Consider the following 15,838-nt stretch of genomic DNA (forward strand, 5'->3'; position numbering starts at 1 on the left):
GGCAGCTGGATTGGCCGCCCACTCGACCACCAGCTCCGTTACGGAGCCAGTGGGGGCTGGGAGGATCGGGGGGATGCACGGCCACTGGAAGCTCCAGCATGCCCCACGCAAGCGCGCAGGGCATGCTGGAGAGACCCCCCAAGCCGGGAGGCTGCTTTTCAGCCTCCCAGTCAGGGGTCTCCTAGTGAATAGCTGCAGTGCGGAGCCACACTGTGGCTACTCACAATGTTAAAAACCGGGTTTGCGAAGCGCTCGTTCCGCAAACCCAGTTTAAGGGGAGGGGTAGTTTGGCAGGTTAACTGCCTGGAGGCCACCGGGCTCGCCTGCCAGCCCAGTGGTTCTCACAGTCAGGTGAAATCTGGCTAGGCTCCCCTAGCCCGATTTTGCCTGATCGTGGGAATAGCCTCACAGTCTACCATCGTTCCAAGTGAAATGCCCACATGCTGCTGAGTTCTGTTAAAAAAAAAAAAAGACTTCGGCTGCTTGTAAACACACAGAGCCTCCATGGCTCCTAAGCACAGCATCATTGCAGCAGCAGCATTGGGAATCACAAGAGCATCAGCACTGCAGCGTTGATGCTGTGCTTAGGAGCCATGGAGGGTCTGTACATTTGTAAGCAGTGCAATGTGTTTTTGAGCGGAATTGCAGCATTTGGGCATCTCACTTAGAATGACATTAGGCTGTGTGGTGTGTAGGCTGTGTCCTAAGCTATAATGTCTTAACTCGAATCTAATTTTCCCATAGGAAACAAATGTTATAAATGGGGTGGGAGGTGATATTCTTGCACCAAAGCCAGATAGGCTATTTTTTGTTCCTCCTGCTGCTGTGAGTGTGTCGCTTACAGGCATTCAGCAGAGAAGTTGATGGTGGAGAATCAGAAGTTCCTCACCCTCTCCACCCATTCCCTTCCCAGTCTCTTCTTGCCCACTGCAAACCCTGCCTCTCCCAAAAGTGTGACACCACATGCATGTGGATGGCCACTGAGGACACCAGCAGCTACCCTTTCCATCTAACTCTGCTACTTTGAGATGCTGGTGAGAGAGCATAGCCCACTCCCAGTCTACACACCTCTTCTCCCTACTCTACTTCATCATATAACTATCATCCAGGAGGATGAAGAGATGCAGGTGATCTGCCCAGTTACCTATTTCTCACTTTCCCAAGAAATTAGTCTTCCTGGTTCTTTGTCACTTTTCCAATAAAGGAAGTTTCCAATAAAGGAGATATACAATTGTGTAATTCACCTCCATCTCTTCCTCCTCCTGGGCAATGGTTAGACAGTTAAGGAAGGAGGGCAGGCAGGAAGCAATATGGGGGGCTTTCTGCTTTTCACTGTCACCATGCAGCATCTGAGCCTGGAGGAGGTGGAAGAGAAACAGCAGGTTTGGCAGCCGGGCGGGGGGGGGGAGCACCTTGTTTAGGCTGGTCATCCAGTTCCTTCATAACCTCACATGCTGCTGCAGCTATTGCCAGTCTTGATGACAATGTGAGGCTGAGCACTGCTTTCTCCTCTAGAAAACACACTATCCGCTGTCTAGCAGAGCCTCCTCTTCCACGACTAGTGTTGTAAAGTTGAAACACAGTTGCAAAGTCGAAACAAGGTGACAATTTATTTAATCTTAGGTGTCGTTTGTCATAACTTGAATGTTGTAAAGTTGAGGGCTGCCTGTTTTCATAAATGGATATTGGCAAGAGAAATCAGGCAAAATCTTTGTTAACACATTCTAGTATTTGCTACTGTTTACAACAGAAATAATTCACAGCAAAGTGTATTGCAAAGTGGTTTAACTGGTTCCCATATTTAGTTTGTCCTTTTAAAGTATCAGCTTTCATTGTATCCAGGCTGGACAGAGACATTTCCTACAACAACTTTATCAACTGAAAACTCATAACACAATCCTCAGACTTATGTCTGGCTAGCAACGTACTCTTTAAGAAACCTGAATAATGTGGGCGAATAAATATGAAATGCTTATCTCTTGACACTTACTGTGATATTAGACTAACCTTCCAGTCATGGTGGATGAGTCAAATATGTCAATAAACTAGTGCTATTTAAAGAAGACCTTTTTGTGGATATCAAGGAAAATGTCATTCCTCGTAGCAGGTAATATGTTGGCTTCATTATATGTTTTCATTAAATGCTTTAAATCGGTATCACTCATGAATGAGATGGATTGCATTCCAGCTATTAAAAGTTCCTGCCACAGAAAAGTCTTTGAATACTTTTTTCCCCCTTTGGGGAATCATCCCTAAAACCTATTGTTATGAGTTTGTATGTCTTGATTAGTATAATGGGCCTACCATTATTATTTTGCCTGACAAATATGATCAGTGATCAGAAACGTTTAAAAAATGCATAGTCCTGTGAAGCCTTGGGAATGTTAATTAATGCTGTGCATGTGCAAACATGTTGCACTAGCACAAGGATGTGGCATAGCCAGATGCACTAAGTCAGGAACTTGTGTTCCAGAGTATTTTGTGAACGGGCAACAGGGAGCACTTGCACAATGAGGTAGATGCCCACATACTGTTCCTCAATCATTGTTGCGCATGTGCAACTTGGAGCATCTCTGTGACTTCGTGCCACTACGCACCACTACATGACCAACTTGTGCATGTGCAACGTTGTTCTTTGTGCTAGTGCTGTATTAACCTGGATGTCAAGCAACACAAATCTTTAATAAAGATGACCCAATATAGTTTTATCTGTTACTTTAATGTTGCTGGAGAATGCTGATGTGTAAACTGCAGGGCAAAATGAAATTAACAATCAGAAAAGGAAGAAATGTTTGTCATCATAAAAGCTATTTTTCCATTGTTGCTACATCCTCCCCCCCATCCCCACCCCCCGCTTTCTGTATTGTTGTAATACTGAGCTGGGATGCTTTTCATCGAAAGGCAACAAAAAAGAGTTTCTTGGGGGGGTGAGCAATTTGTGTTTACACAGAGAGAGAGAGAGTATTTGCCAAAGAGAACCTTTTTCTTGCACAAAATATTTGATTAACATTTAAAGTTCTCCTATGTTTGCTAGAAAACAACCAGAAGAGAACAACTTACTCCAGAATAATAAATGGAACTCTGGAATAATAACTGAGGAAAATGAGGGAATCTGCTCATGGCCGTAATTTCCCCCCTTATAGCACTTAGTTTTAATCTTGGGTGTTATACATATCCATATTTTAGCATCAATGTGCTGTGTGTGTCAGTAAATGTCTTGGCTTTCAATGTTTCCTCTCTTGCAAGTGTTATGGCTCACTGAATGTGTTAAGCAGGGCTGAAAAACCTCTGGCTCACAGTTGTCTGAGCAATGTTATGTTTCAAAATAATAATTAGCCATGCTTTGTGCATGGTTAGCACCTACAAATTTGATCCTGGCTCCTAAAATATTTTACACCAGTACCTTAAAATGTGAACTATGTTTCCAGCTGTGGATGGGGGACCACAGAATAATATTCAAAACAAAGGATAGCACCCAAGCAGGTGGTTTCAGAGCTGGAAGCAATATGCAAATTGGTCCTATGCAAATTGGAAATACCAAATTAGCATGTCTCATTGGTGTTATAATCACAGGCCCTTTATATCTATATACTGGAAGGTGTGACTTTGTGTGGATAACTTCCAATTCTAAGTAAGTAACCAGACGAGAAGATGAGAGATTGAAGAATGAGTTTTTGTGTGCCTTAGTAGGGAGAAAGAGGTATAGGGTCTAGTCATTACAAGGAGTGATATAGTGCCCTTATAATTCCCGTTCTATTCACATGACCCTTTATTCGCTTCTCTGTATAGTAGCTGGCAAAGCTCAAGGCTCACATAACCTAGGAAGAACCCTGGTGCCAAACAGCACACCCTCCATCCTGGAAATTTGTTTTTGACCCTGAGCAAATCTGTTGCACAGATAAACATGTGATGCCAGGACAGAAGCAGCCTCCATTTGGACCCAATAGCAAAGCTGTGCAAAGCTGAGATGGTGCAAGCAGCCTGGAGAGGCAAAGTACCGACCCTGAGCTCTTGGATTCTTAATGAAGCCAACTTCCATATGGAACAAACAGGGGTCTTGGATGAAAGGCAAGCCCTGAGAAACAGAGTATCCTGTTGGTGCACATGAGCAGCAGAAACCGGGCTGCCCAGTTTCTGCTGCTCCTGACAATAGCTACAATGAATTAAAACGGGCATAGCAGAGGTTTCCACCCCCCTGCCCCGCCCAGGTAATCCATCTGAATAGCAGCTCTCACACACATATTTCCTCCAAACCCTTCACTAAAGATTTCTGTGTATCTTCTCTGGTTCTTGAACTGTTCTGCCTTCGCTACCTCTGCAAGGAGCCCCCCAGAAGCAGGGCGGCGGGGGGGGAGGCTATAAATAATCTGCTTTTAAGTCCCTGTGATGTAGGATTCTGGCAGTCACCTTGTCCTTCTGCTGCCCTGTATCCCACCTGGTCATGCGCTCTGTTCTTGCACTCTATTCTTACCTGAGCTTCCCTTCAGAGCACTGATACAGTTGATGCCATACAATGAGTTGCCTTCTCTAGTCTCCAAATAGTCCCTGGCTTACATAAAGTGCCCGTTGATCCCAGGGCAGATAATGCACACTTGTTCTGTGCCTCTGCAATCTGCATTCTCGCTGCTAACAAGCTCAGAGACACTGAGCCTTTTTCATGAGCAGTGAGAAAAGGCTGCAGGGTTTCCGGGGAGGAGGCCCTGAAGACTTATCTCCCCACAGAGGGAGTTGGATTGCCTGCCCAGACAAGCATCGGGTGCTGCTGGTAGCTCCAAGGATCAGGGTGCCTGGGTGTGGTGCCACATGGCACCCCACCACCCAGAGCCCCCAAAATGCACTGTGCAAGTGCGCAGTGCATTAGGGGAATCCCCCTCCCCACAAGCAGCCACGGCTGATACACAAGCAGAAAAACGGGTTATGAGAGCACTCACTCTTCTAACCCCATTTTGAGAGGAGGCTTCGTAGGCAGGTTTGCCGCTGTGGTGCCGCCAGGATTGGGTGAGATCCCGGTGGTTCACATGTGTGTGAAAAACCGGGTTGGGCTCCCTTAACGCATTTTTGCACACATGTCTGAATAGACATAGAGGCGGGTCTCACGATCTGTGAGACACGCTTTGGCCGGGTTTGTGGGGAAAGTGGGCTAAGCCCACTCTCCCCGCAGACGAGCAGGGCAGGAGACTTGGGCAGCCAGATCGGCTGCCCACAGGACTGCTGGCTCCATGACGGAGCCAGCAGGGGCTGGGGAGTTCCGGGGCCATGCACCCCCCAGAAGCTCCAGTATGCCCTGCACGAGCGCGCAGAGCATACTGGAGAGGTCCCCGGAGCCGGGAGGTGTCTTTTCACCTCTCCTCCAGGGGTCTACTTGTGAGTAGCCACAGCACACTGCTGTACTGTGGCTACTCACGATTTTGAAAAACGGGTTTGCGGAGCACTCACTTGCTCATTTAAGGGGAGTATGTTTTAGGCAGGCTAGCCGCCTTGGGAGCACCGGGTTCTCCTGCAAGTTCAGTTGTTCCCATGATCAACGGAAAGAGGCTAAGCTCCCTTAACCTACTTTCCGTTGATCGTGGGAATAGCCTTGTTGTTTCATACCTTTATTTCAGAGACTCACCACTCAAGAATTTGTTTGGATCTGTTGCTTGTTTCTCTTTCAGTACCTCAATTTCTACAGAAAGATTAAGAAGTGAGTACCAACTATCACAGTCTCTTACCACAGAGGCCATTTGAGGCTAATAGTAACTAATGGTTTTGAAAAAGGAGCATTGATTATCTTTCTTGTTCCTTTATAGTGCCATGACATACTTTAAAAATGAAGCTCCTATATATGCCTCCTTACCTAGCTCTCTCCTGTGCATCAGCCCATTTGTAAACTCTGATACATCCATCATATTTCTGAGACTATGCAGGAGCATAACTGATTGACTCTCCTCTATTATATTAAATAGAGTTGCTACAGACATGGAGAATTATGATGTTCGGGTTAATGGACTGACATGAAGTGAATAGCAACATCTACCCCTGCTAACTGAGCAAAGAGTAAAAGCGGTGATTCTCTTTATTGAGCAGGGGGAGAGCAACTGCCCTATCCATCCTCAGCACAGTATCTCTTCGGTAGCTGTTGCTGGTGTCTATCTTATGTTTCTTTTTTAGATGGTGAGCCTTTTGAGGACAGGGAACCATTTTATTTAATTGTTTATATCTATGTATACTGCTTTGGGAACTTTTGTTGAAAAGCAGTATATAAATATCCATCATATTTGTATACCCTTTATAAAAAGGCTGGTTTTTTCCTGGGGAAATAATATAGTGGAGGTAGAACCAGAGCAAATAAAAATACTTAAATTGGGTACTTTAAAAAAAGAAAAAAAGAAACTACTTTCCCCAGATACAGGTAGATCATAATGGATGTGTGTTAATGAGCCAGTTCTGGAGTGCTGGCTAACACTCAAATTGGGTTTTGGGGCTAACATGGGGGCATCGGAGTGATAGGTGCAGGGGCGTAACTATAACAGGGCAAGGGGAGACAGTTGTCTGGGGGCCCACTGCCTTGGGGGGCCCCCAGAGGCAAGTCACATGACTGACTCCCCCAGACGTGCTCCCGCCTGGGCTTCCTTCAGTTGTATTCTTCCTCCGAAATTGATGTGAGTGTTCAGACCTGGAGCTACCAGAACAGCATGTCTTTCTCTAGTACCATTAAATGACTTACATCGTCTACAATTTACTAAACCTTTTAAAAAACAATTTAGCATGAAGTTCTATTGTGGCACATAGCGGGGTGTGTGTGTGTGTGTATACACACACTATGCTTTTTGTTACCACTATTCAGCCTCATTTAAGATTTCTTTATTTCATGAGTGGGGGCCCATTTTAAAATCTTGTCTCTGGGCCCACTCCAACCTTGCTACGCCCCTGGATAGGTGGAACAGCTCATTACAGAATAAATTTGTGCCAAGTTTTCGGCTTGAAAATGAGAAGGAGGGGAGGAGAAAGAAATGTGGCACACTCCAATTTATTTAGGGAATTAGGGATACGGGAAGAGAAAAATGCATTAAGCAGGCAAGAAGGTAATAACATACTGAGGCGCTTCACACTGGCCTGTGTGAAGCACCAGATGGGGTATGGTGGGGGGAGTGGGCTTAGCCCGCTCTCCCTGCACATGGGCAGTTGCTCATTGCTGGGTGGCTGGATCGGCCGCCCAGATGAGTGGCTGCTCCGGTCGGGCAGGCACTCTCGTGCCTGGACACAGCTCTGTTGGGGAGCTCCAGGGGAAGAGGGAAGGGAAGCGCCGCTGTGGAAGGGAAGTGCTGCGGGTCCCTGCTCCCCTCTCCCTCCCACCCCAGCTGTGTCAGCTGCAGCTGCAGGCAGCTGCAGCTGACACTTCATCAAAAGGACAAGGTTAACGGAGCGAGGTCAATGGAGATTAACGGAGCTCATTTAGGGGTAGGGGTTTCTAAGTGGGCTAGCCACCAGAGAACCACCAGGCTTGCCCGCAAACCCGGTGGTTCTCACGACCACACGAAAGCAGGCTAATGCAGCCCAGCCTGCTTTTGTGTGGTCCTGTGAATAGCTTCATTAACTAATATGCAAATTTGGAATATCACAAATAGGCATTGTAGTGTATGGTTCGAATTCTTACATAAACAGCTCAGGGCTGACTAGAGAAAGGGTCTGAAGAGCAGCTTTAGACTTAAAGAGGAAAGAGTAGGGAAGTGTCTGTCACACTTGCAGGGTAGCGTGCGTTGGTGGATGTTCTTGCAGGGACGGGGCAGGAAGGCAGGAAAATGGAGTGGCAAGTGTGCCACTCGCAAGCTGGGAAAACAGGATAGTGCCTCTTTCCAAGAAAAGTCCAGAGATGGTCGGGTCTCTAGGCTCCAATTCTCTAGGGCAGCCAAGTGTGGTATGCGGTTTGGGTCTAAAAGGACATGTCCAAACCAAGGATGAAGGATGTAGCAAAAGCTGTAACTGATGGTATATCTAAAGCCCAAGCACACCATTTGTTGGCATATGGACTAGAAATCGGAAAAACCACGCCTTTAGGACATACACAAGTCACACCTCTTCGTTGTTGGGGCTGACACTCGTGGCTGACAAAAGAATTCATATTGCTTGATTTGATCACCAGTAGGTGTGATCTCAATGAACAATTAAGTGAAATGTTTTGAACAAATGGTATGGGCTGGAGTAACCAGCGAGCTCAAAGTTTATCTGGCACACCAGGAAGACCTTCCAGATGGGGAGATAAAGATTATTTAGACACCAATGACTATCCCTCCTGGTCCATGCCTGGTCCACACAGCAATATTTATTTTATTATTTATGTATTTATGTATTTTTTTATTTTTTTATATACTACCTTCCAAAGTGGTTTAGGGTGATTTACAACAAGGTAAAAACAATTAAAACCAGTGAACAGTTAAAATCAAAACTATAAAAACAGAATAAAACCAATTCAACAATTCAAAAGCTAAAATACCCTGGAGAACCAGGGCAACCATTTAAAACAATTTTAAAACAATTGTTCTATCATTTAAAACCCTGGAAGGCGAGAATAGTGGGGTGGGAATGCTCAACCTTGCCTGAGTTCCTGTGATTAGATGATTAGTGAAACTAATCCTTATTGCCAAAAAAGAGACTTCTACTATTCCCTTAAGAAATCGTCTCTCTCCTTAATTTGTGTCTGCTCAGCCAGCTTCCTTCTCTGAACAGAGAGGGGCCATAGGGTTATACCTTGCAGTTACTTGTTATTGCCTTGTTATTACCCTTGGGTAATAGTTGCCCCATGTTTGCTTGCGCTAAGCAATCAACTTGAGAGTTTTGCAAATATAGGCATAAATAAGTTCATGGTCCCATGAGCTCATAGCGAAGATATAGCCTGCAAGCCTGCAGTTCTAAATCACATAGTGGGGTACTGGTTTTAGCCCCTGAACAGGCTGATCTAGCAACATGTGGCTAATATATTTAATGTTTAAGGTTTAAAATAATTTTAGCTGTAAACCACCCAGAGATGCAAGTTTTGGGTGGTACAGAAATATTTAACACACACACACACACACACACACACACACACACACACACACACACACACTGCATATTCCTTGTTTATATACAACAGGGTTTTTTTTCCTAATGATCAAACTTGATTATTAGCAGAAAACATCGTTCCTTCTAGAATGGTTGATGATGATGCAGAACTGCTACATCTACTCAGTTGATAGAACAGTATGTACACTCAGAACTTACGGAGGCACTTCACACGACATGTGCGAAGTGCCTGATGGGGTTCTGCGGGAAAAGCAGGCTTAGCCCGCTCTCCCCACAGATAGGAGCATAGGAACATAGGAAGCTGCCATGTACTGAGTCAGACCATTGGTCTATCTAGCTCAGTATTGTCTTCACAGACTGGCAGCGGCTTCTCCAAGGTTGCAGGCAGGAATCTCTCTCAGCCCTATCTTGGAGAAGCCAGGGAGGGAACTTGAAACCTTCTGCTCTTCCCAGAGCGGCTTCATCCCCTGAGGGGAATATCTTGCAGTGCTCACACATCAAGTCTCCCATTCAGATGCAACCAGGACAGACCCTGCTTAGCTATGGGGACAAGTCATGCTTGCTACCACAAGACCAGCTCTCCTCTCCTGCAGCCACTTGTAGATGAGCAGCTGGATTGGCTGCCCACTTGGCTGCCAGCTCTGTCACGGTGCCGGCTTTATCGTGGCTAGCTGCTGGGAGCCACACGACTCCCACTGCAGCACACAATCGCCCCAAAGCGGGCTTGGCTCCCTTAGCCAGCTTTTGGGTGACCGTGGGAATCGTCTCACTGAGGTGTATCTCCAAACCCTGTTAGGAGAGATATCTCACACATGGGTGTTTACTGGCAGCTTATACACTTCTCATACCTTTGTCCATTTTGACACTTGGAGAACTTCAAGGACTTTACCAGCCTTGAGATATAATTGCAATAAAAACTGCTGGGGGCCGGAATGTTAAAAAATCTACAATTGCCCTTTAATGCTCTTTAATACATACTGATACAAGTGTGTACTGTAAACCCATGGCAGTCCTTCCCTCTTCTTTAGGTAAATTGTGCCAGTTTTCATCATGACATTTATGTAATGTGATGGCTGGCTGAAATATTTGGTGTGGTCTGACTTGGCTATTAGCCATTTTTAATTTATTGTTAGAATGCAACCTTATGGCGGTTGGACTGCAATTTTAAATCCACTTTACTTTGGAATATAAGAGCAAGGTATCAACATTTTAAATACATAAAAACTTGCATTAGGCACATTGCACAGCTCACACAAATTATGTATTTTGTAGGTGGTAATGAGTCAATAATGCAATTCTAATTCTGCTGGGAAAATGAGAAATTCCTACCCATAGCCATTTATCAGCTAAGAAAACAGCTATTGAAAGCAAGGGAGGGGCAGTGGGAACTGAAATGTACTGAAATGTTTTTTTGTCACCTATCTATGCATGATGATATCACTTTTATTCAGTCTGCTTGTTCTATGAAAAGAAAATAGAAGGTGTAAATGGATATTTCCACACATAGTTATGAATGCCCCAGGAAAAAGAGTTGCTAGCATTCGCAAGTTCTATCACAATGCTGTGAGGTATCCTGAGCCGCCCAAACAATAAGTTGCAGGTTTCAATCAGACCTGCACAACTTATGCCCCATCAAATGAAGAAAGCCACCACCATGCATTGTGTACGTACACACACACATACACACACACACACACACACTATAATTCTAGGCTGTTAACAGAACCAATAGATTTATCAAACAGCTAGTGGGCTGCATTCAGAATAGTGGGTCACAAACTGTGCAAATCTTATTATTACCTTCCTAGTTTAAATATCCTTACTGTTTCTAACTTTCACTAATCTGATTCTTTGTCTTAATCACACCAACACTCATGAAAGGCCTTCCCTTTCCCCCCACCTCTTGGCCAGTCTTGCAGGGTGTATCCTGCACAGGGTACACCTCAGTAATTTTGGAGCCTGGACCTGAAGGGCTTCAGAGCCCTCCCCCCCAGCCCCAATTGAGAGCTGGGGGGTTTGGGGGCAAGTCAAATTTTAAAAAAACATATTTTTAATGTTTTGGCATGTGCATGTGCAGAGGCACGAAATGGGTAAAAAATGACCTGATCTGTCATTTGGGAGGCAGGTGGGCTCAAAGAAGGAGCTCTTGCCACCACCTTCCTCTCCAGAGTGCCCGCACACCCGCTGGCAGCCCCTGTTCCTGCCGTGCAGCGCGCTTAAAAATTTTTTTTTTTTTAAGATTTCACTTGCTTGGTGGGTGTGGGGCAGTGGTGGGGCTCTGAGGAGGCTCCCAGAACATTTGGAGCCCCCTCCCTGAAGAAAGGAGGCCACGGACTAAATCTCCATGGTCCATGGCTAAGTGTGCCTCTGGTCCTGCAGTAGTGAGGCTGAGGTAACAGGTTCAGGAGCTCCTGGTTAGAGGTGTTTCAGGCATTCTCAAATCCTGTACTAGTAAATATTTCTTCCTGTGCAGCAGTAACTGATGCACAGGACAGGTGCCTTCTTGCCAGCAGCAACATAGCAGCTTTGCAGTACAGTGATACCACTACAAATAAAGGGAAGCTTTTAACAGTGATCAGGTGACATAATGAGCCAATAACACCCCATCTGGCCCTATAAAGTAGAAATGGGTGAGCCTTCCATTGCTCACTTTGGATTAAAATCACATTTCCCCCCTTCCCTTCTGAGACATGGGAAATGATCCTCCTCCCTACCAGACTTCCCAAACATTCTCCCCCAACCCTCTGCTTACCTGCTCATTACCTGGATATACTGTATATCCAACTGTGCATGTGCAGGGAGTGGAGAGCAGGAAAGGTTTTCTCCCTTTCTCTATACCTCCACTTCATTGCTCTGGTTTGAAAAGCAAGTGAGGAAAACCAGCTGTTTATCATTTGATCAAAAAACCAAAAAAGCAAGCAGTGTTCTGGCCAATGAAGGAAAGAGAAAGGGGAGTGCACTTCCCCTGCTTCATTGCCTGGCACACTGCACACATTTTTGTTTTTCGGATTAAAAGATAAACAGCAATGTTCATGCACAGCTGTGGTCTTTTGAAAGTATCTTAAAGGAAGTTTAACCTCATGGGAGCTGACATAAGAAAGGCTTAATTGCTATAATTATTAATATAATTTTAGGAAAATGCAAGATCTTGCAGATTAGTGATAGCCTGACATAATTATTTTATTCTCTATACACAGTTAAATTTATGTGAGCAAAGTACACTTCTGTGACATCAGTAAGTGAAAATGGTGCAATGGTTGAATAAAGCATGTCCATAATCTGTCATGTGTCAAGGCAGGGATGATTGGGGAAGTGAGCAAACCTGTGATAGGTGTGAGCAAACCTGTGACAGGTGTGAGCAAACCTGTGGCAAGTTTGACAAGTTAGCAAACTTGTGGCAAACTTGTAACCAAGTTGCAAGTTAAATGGTTAAAATGGGTCAAAAATTAATGATGGAATGGTTTAAAAGGCCTTAAAAGAGTGGCATCATTTATGGTCACTTGTTGAGGTGAATTCAGGTCCCAGCAGTTTGACATCCCTAAAGTGATGATTCTGGATTTTCTTTTTCTTAAAACATAACTGCTTTATTGACAAACTTAGCTAACAACATATATGTATATACTGCAGTAACTCAGCTTAGAGGATAGGCCTTTAAATCTCCTACTCCCCCCCCCCTTCCTCTGTGTTACATTTAAACTGCTCCCATTAGGGTTGCCAAACTTCCAAATTTGCTCCGAATCCTCCAGGAATAGCCAGGTGACTGTTGAAAGCAATCCTGAAAATCTTAATGACTTGATATTCTAAAGGCTTGATACTGTGAAAAACATTAGAAAAAAATACTAGATGGGGAATCTCCAGGAACAGCTTCTGTTCTACACATATGTGCTAAAGCATTCTGTGTGCTGTGTATGAAAATTAGTGCCTTCATGTTTCAACAAGAGACATGCATGAATTAGATTTTGCGATTCGATTTGAGCTTGAATCAAATTGCAAAATACTTGAATTAATTCGTCAAAACAGTGGCCATTTCTTGCTGTTTTGACAAATCAACTCAAATTGATATGAGTATTTCAGCCCTAGGGAACAATGAAGAACTAGAATCACCCCATTGTTTCCCATTGGTAGCTATTAGGGACACCAAAGTGGGCTGCGTGGTAAGGTATGATGGGTGATACCTACAACCCAACCCACAAAAGAAATGTTCAAGCAGGTGATTTTAATTTTTTTTTAACCTTTTCCCCAAACTCCGATAGGATCATATGAGGGTTTTGGGGAAAAGTTAAAGAAATTTTAAAATTGCCTACTTGCTCATTTCTTTTGTGGGTTAGATGGTAAGTAGTACTCATCCCACGTAGCACCCACCCACTTTGCTTTCCTTAGGACCTACCCATGGGGAACAATGCAGTGTTTCAAGTCTCCCATCATTCCCTATGGCTGAAACAAGCAAAATACACTATTCTTGCAATGTCTGCAGAACAGACACATAGTCCCTCCCAACTTAGAACACCACATTTTGCCAAACACACAGTCCAAAAAATAGCCATAAAAGAATAACTGACCCAGAATCCACTGCCAGCCACAGTGCTTGTTGTACAGTTGCCTAATATTTGGGGTTAGTCAAAATAGCATGTTAGCATGGATACAACGTGATTGTCATAGTTAAGGCCAGAGGCACTACAGCCAGGACATAACACTCCATAGCAGCCCAGAGCTTCAAGGGGGAGTTTTCCTGGATTGGCCTTTCTGAGTTCCAGAACCCTAGACAAATGGCACCTCAGGGCTTGGAGAGTGATGCTCCAGATGTAGCCTGACTAACACAGCTAGTTGTGTGGTATGGAGGTGAAAGCAGATTGTTGATTCATCCCAGACTCGGAGCTCAGGTTGCTAACCCATGAAAGGGAGGATCTGCCATCACATCACAATCTAGTCTAAACCTAGCAATCTAATCCTATGCACTCACACACAATCATTCATACTGGGGACAGGAAGAGAGTCTTGGGGAAGAAAAACAGACAACTCCTGGAGACACAGGAAGGATAGGTCAATGCATCTCCTAACATACCTGTCGAATGAATGGGATGGCATGAAGTCACGAACCGGGAGTCAAGCTCATGAAGCAAGAGAAAATCCCAGAGAATTCCTTCCCACCTGGTGGCAAGACAAAAGGTGAGGACTACTGGTAAGGAATATGTAAATGTACCAGTCCAGGTGCCATACAGGCTACTAGTCAATGTGAATGGGCCATCTGCTAAGATGGGTATTTGATGGTCCTCCTTTGTTCAGGGGAGGGACTGAAGAGTCCTGGAGGACCTGAAGTGATGGCTCTTAATGAGTCTCCAAGGAATGCAGAAAGGAATGCAATCAAATTTGTTACAGGAGACAGGCTGTGGGGATTGTGATCTATCAGACTCAGAAGGGCTTGGAAGATTTTGATATGAAAGCCAATTTTTCTGTGCCAGAGACCATTTTTCTGTGCCATGAACCTTGAACAGTTCTATATCTGCATCCAGGTTCCTTGTACATGTGACCTTTCCAATCTCTCCCTTGCCAGCATATATATGCATCTCTCCTAGATTTCAAAATGCAGGTCCTCCATGCCATGCACCATGTGAAGGGGTGCAGTGGGGCTGTCTGGAGAGTCCAAAAAGCGAATCCCAGTAACAAGGGAGTATGGGAACTGTAAGCCAACATCTGCAAGAAGGCCGAAGTTGTGCAGCCTTGGACTAGAGAGATGGGAGAGGGGTCTTTCCACTCAAATTCTTCAACAATTATTTTGAACCAGATCCTGAAGGTTGGCAATGCGTTGATGGGAGCACTCCCTAACAGCAAGTGAAGACTTGACAGTGGTTCTCCTTAATTATTGTCTACTGTTGTGCATCCAAGTTGCTACCATATTTGTCAATGTTTAATTTGGGTTGAAGTTTGCAGGACCATCACACTATCAAACGCGACCATGGATGAAATTACAGACAGCTTATGAGATCTGCATGTCTTTCATCAACTCTGACTGAAGTTTAGCCAAGAAGTGCTCAGTCTTTTTGGCATCATGCCAATGAGTTTTATTTATTCTCCTAATGCATTTAGTCCACAATATTTCTAACATTTCTGTGCAGTACTTCCTCCTGTGACGTCATCAAATCTTGCAATGTCTTTGATACCAAAAACTATTGACAACTATGAACATCTTTTTTTAAAAATGACATAAGTGTTACACAGTATTAATTTGTAACTTTCACTGGTTGCCTCCACCAACAACTGAGCAAAGAGACACTTTTTAAAGTCGTGATTATCTTATATTTAGCTGGGGGAGAGCAACTGGCCCTATCTAACCCCAGCACAACATCCCTTCAGTGGCTGTTGCTGGTATCTGCCTTATGTTTCTTTTTAGATTGTGAGCCCTTTGGGGACAGGGGACCATCTTATTTGTATATTTTTCTGTGTAAACCGCTTTGTGAACTTTGGTTGAAGAGCAGTATATAAATATTCATAGTAGTAGTAGTAGTAGTAGTAGTAGCAGCAGCATGCTGGCTGAACCCTAACAAGTCACCATTTCTCAGCCAAACCTGCTCCACAGGATTGCTGTGACTGCTGCTCCAAGTTCCTTGGAGGAAGGGTGGGGATACAGAAACAACAAACCATAATATTTCCCCATTTGATCAATGTACGTTACAAAATACTCTATGTTTCAGCCGTGCAATTCCAGGTTTATGGAATCTTTAGTTCAGCAAGGTTGATATTCAACTATATATCATACTGCTCTTCCCTTAATTATAATGACATCTCATAAAATGTCAGG

This window comes from Hemicordylus capensis, chromosome 1 (assembly GCF_027244095.1).
Source record: "Hemicordylus capensis ecotype Gifberg chromosome 1, rHemCap1.1.pri, whole genome shotgun sequence".
NCBI classification, from domain to species: domain Eukaryota; kingdom Metazoa; phylum Chordata; class Lepidosauria; order Squamata; family Cordylidae; genus Hemicordylus; species Hemicordylus capensis.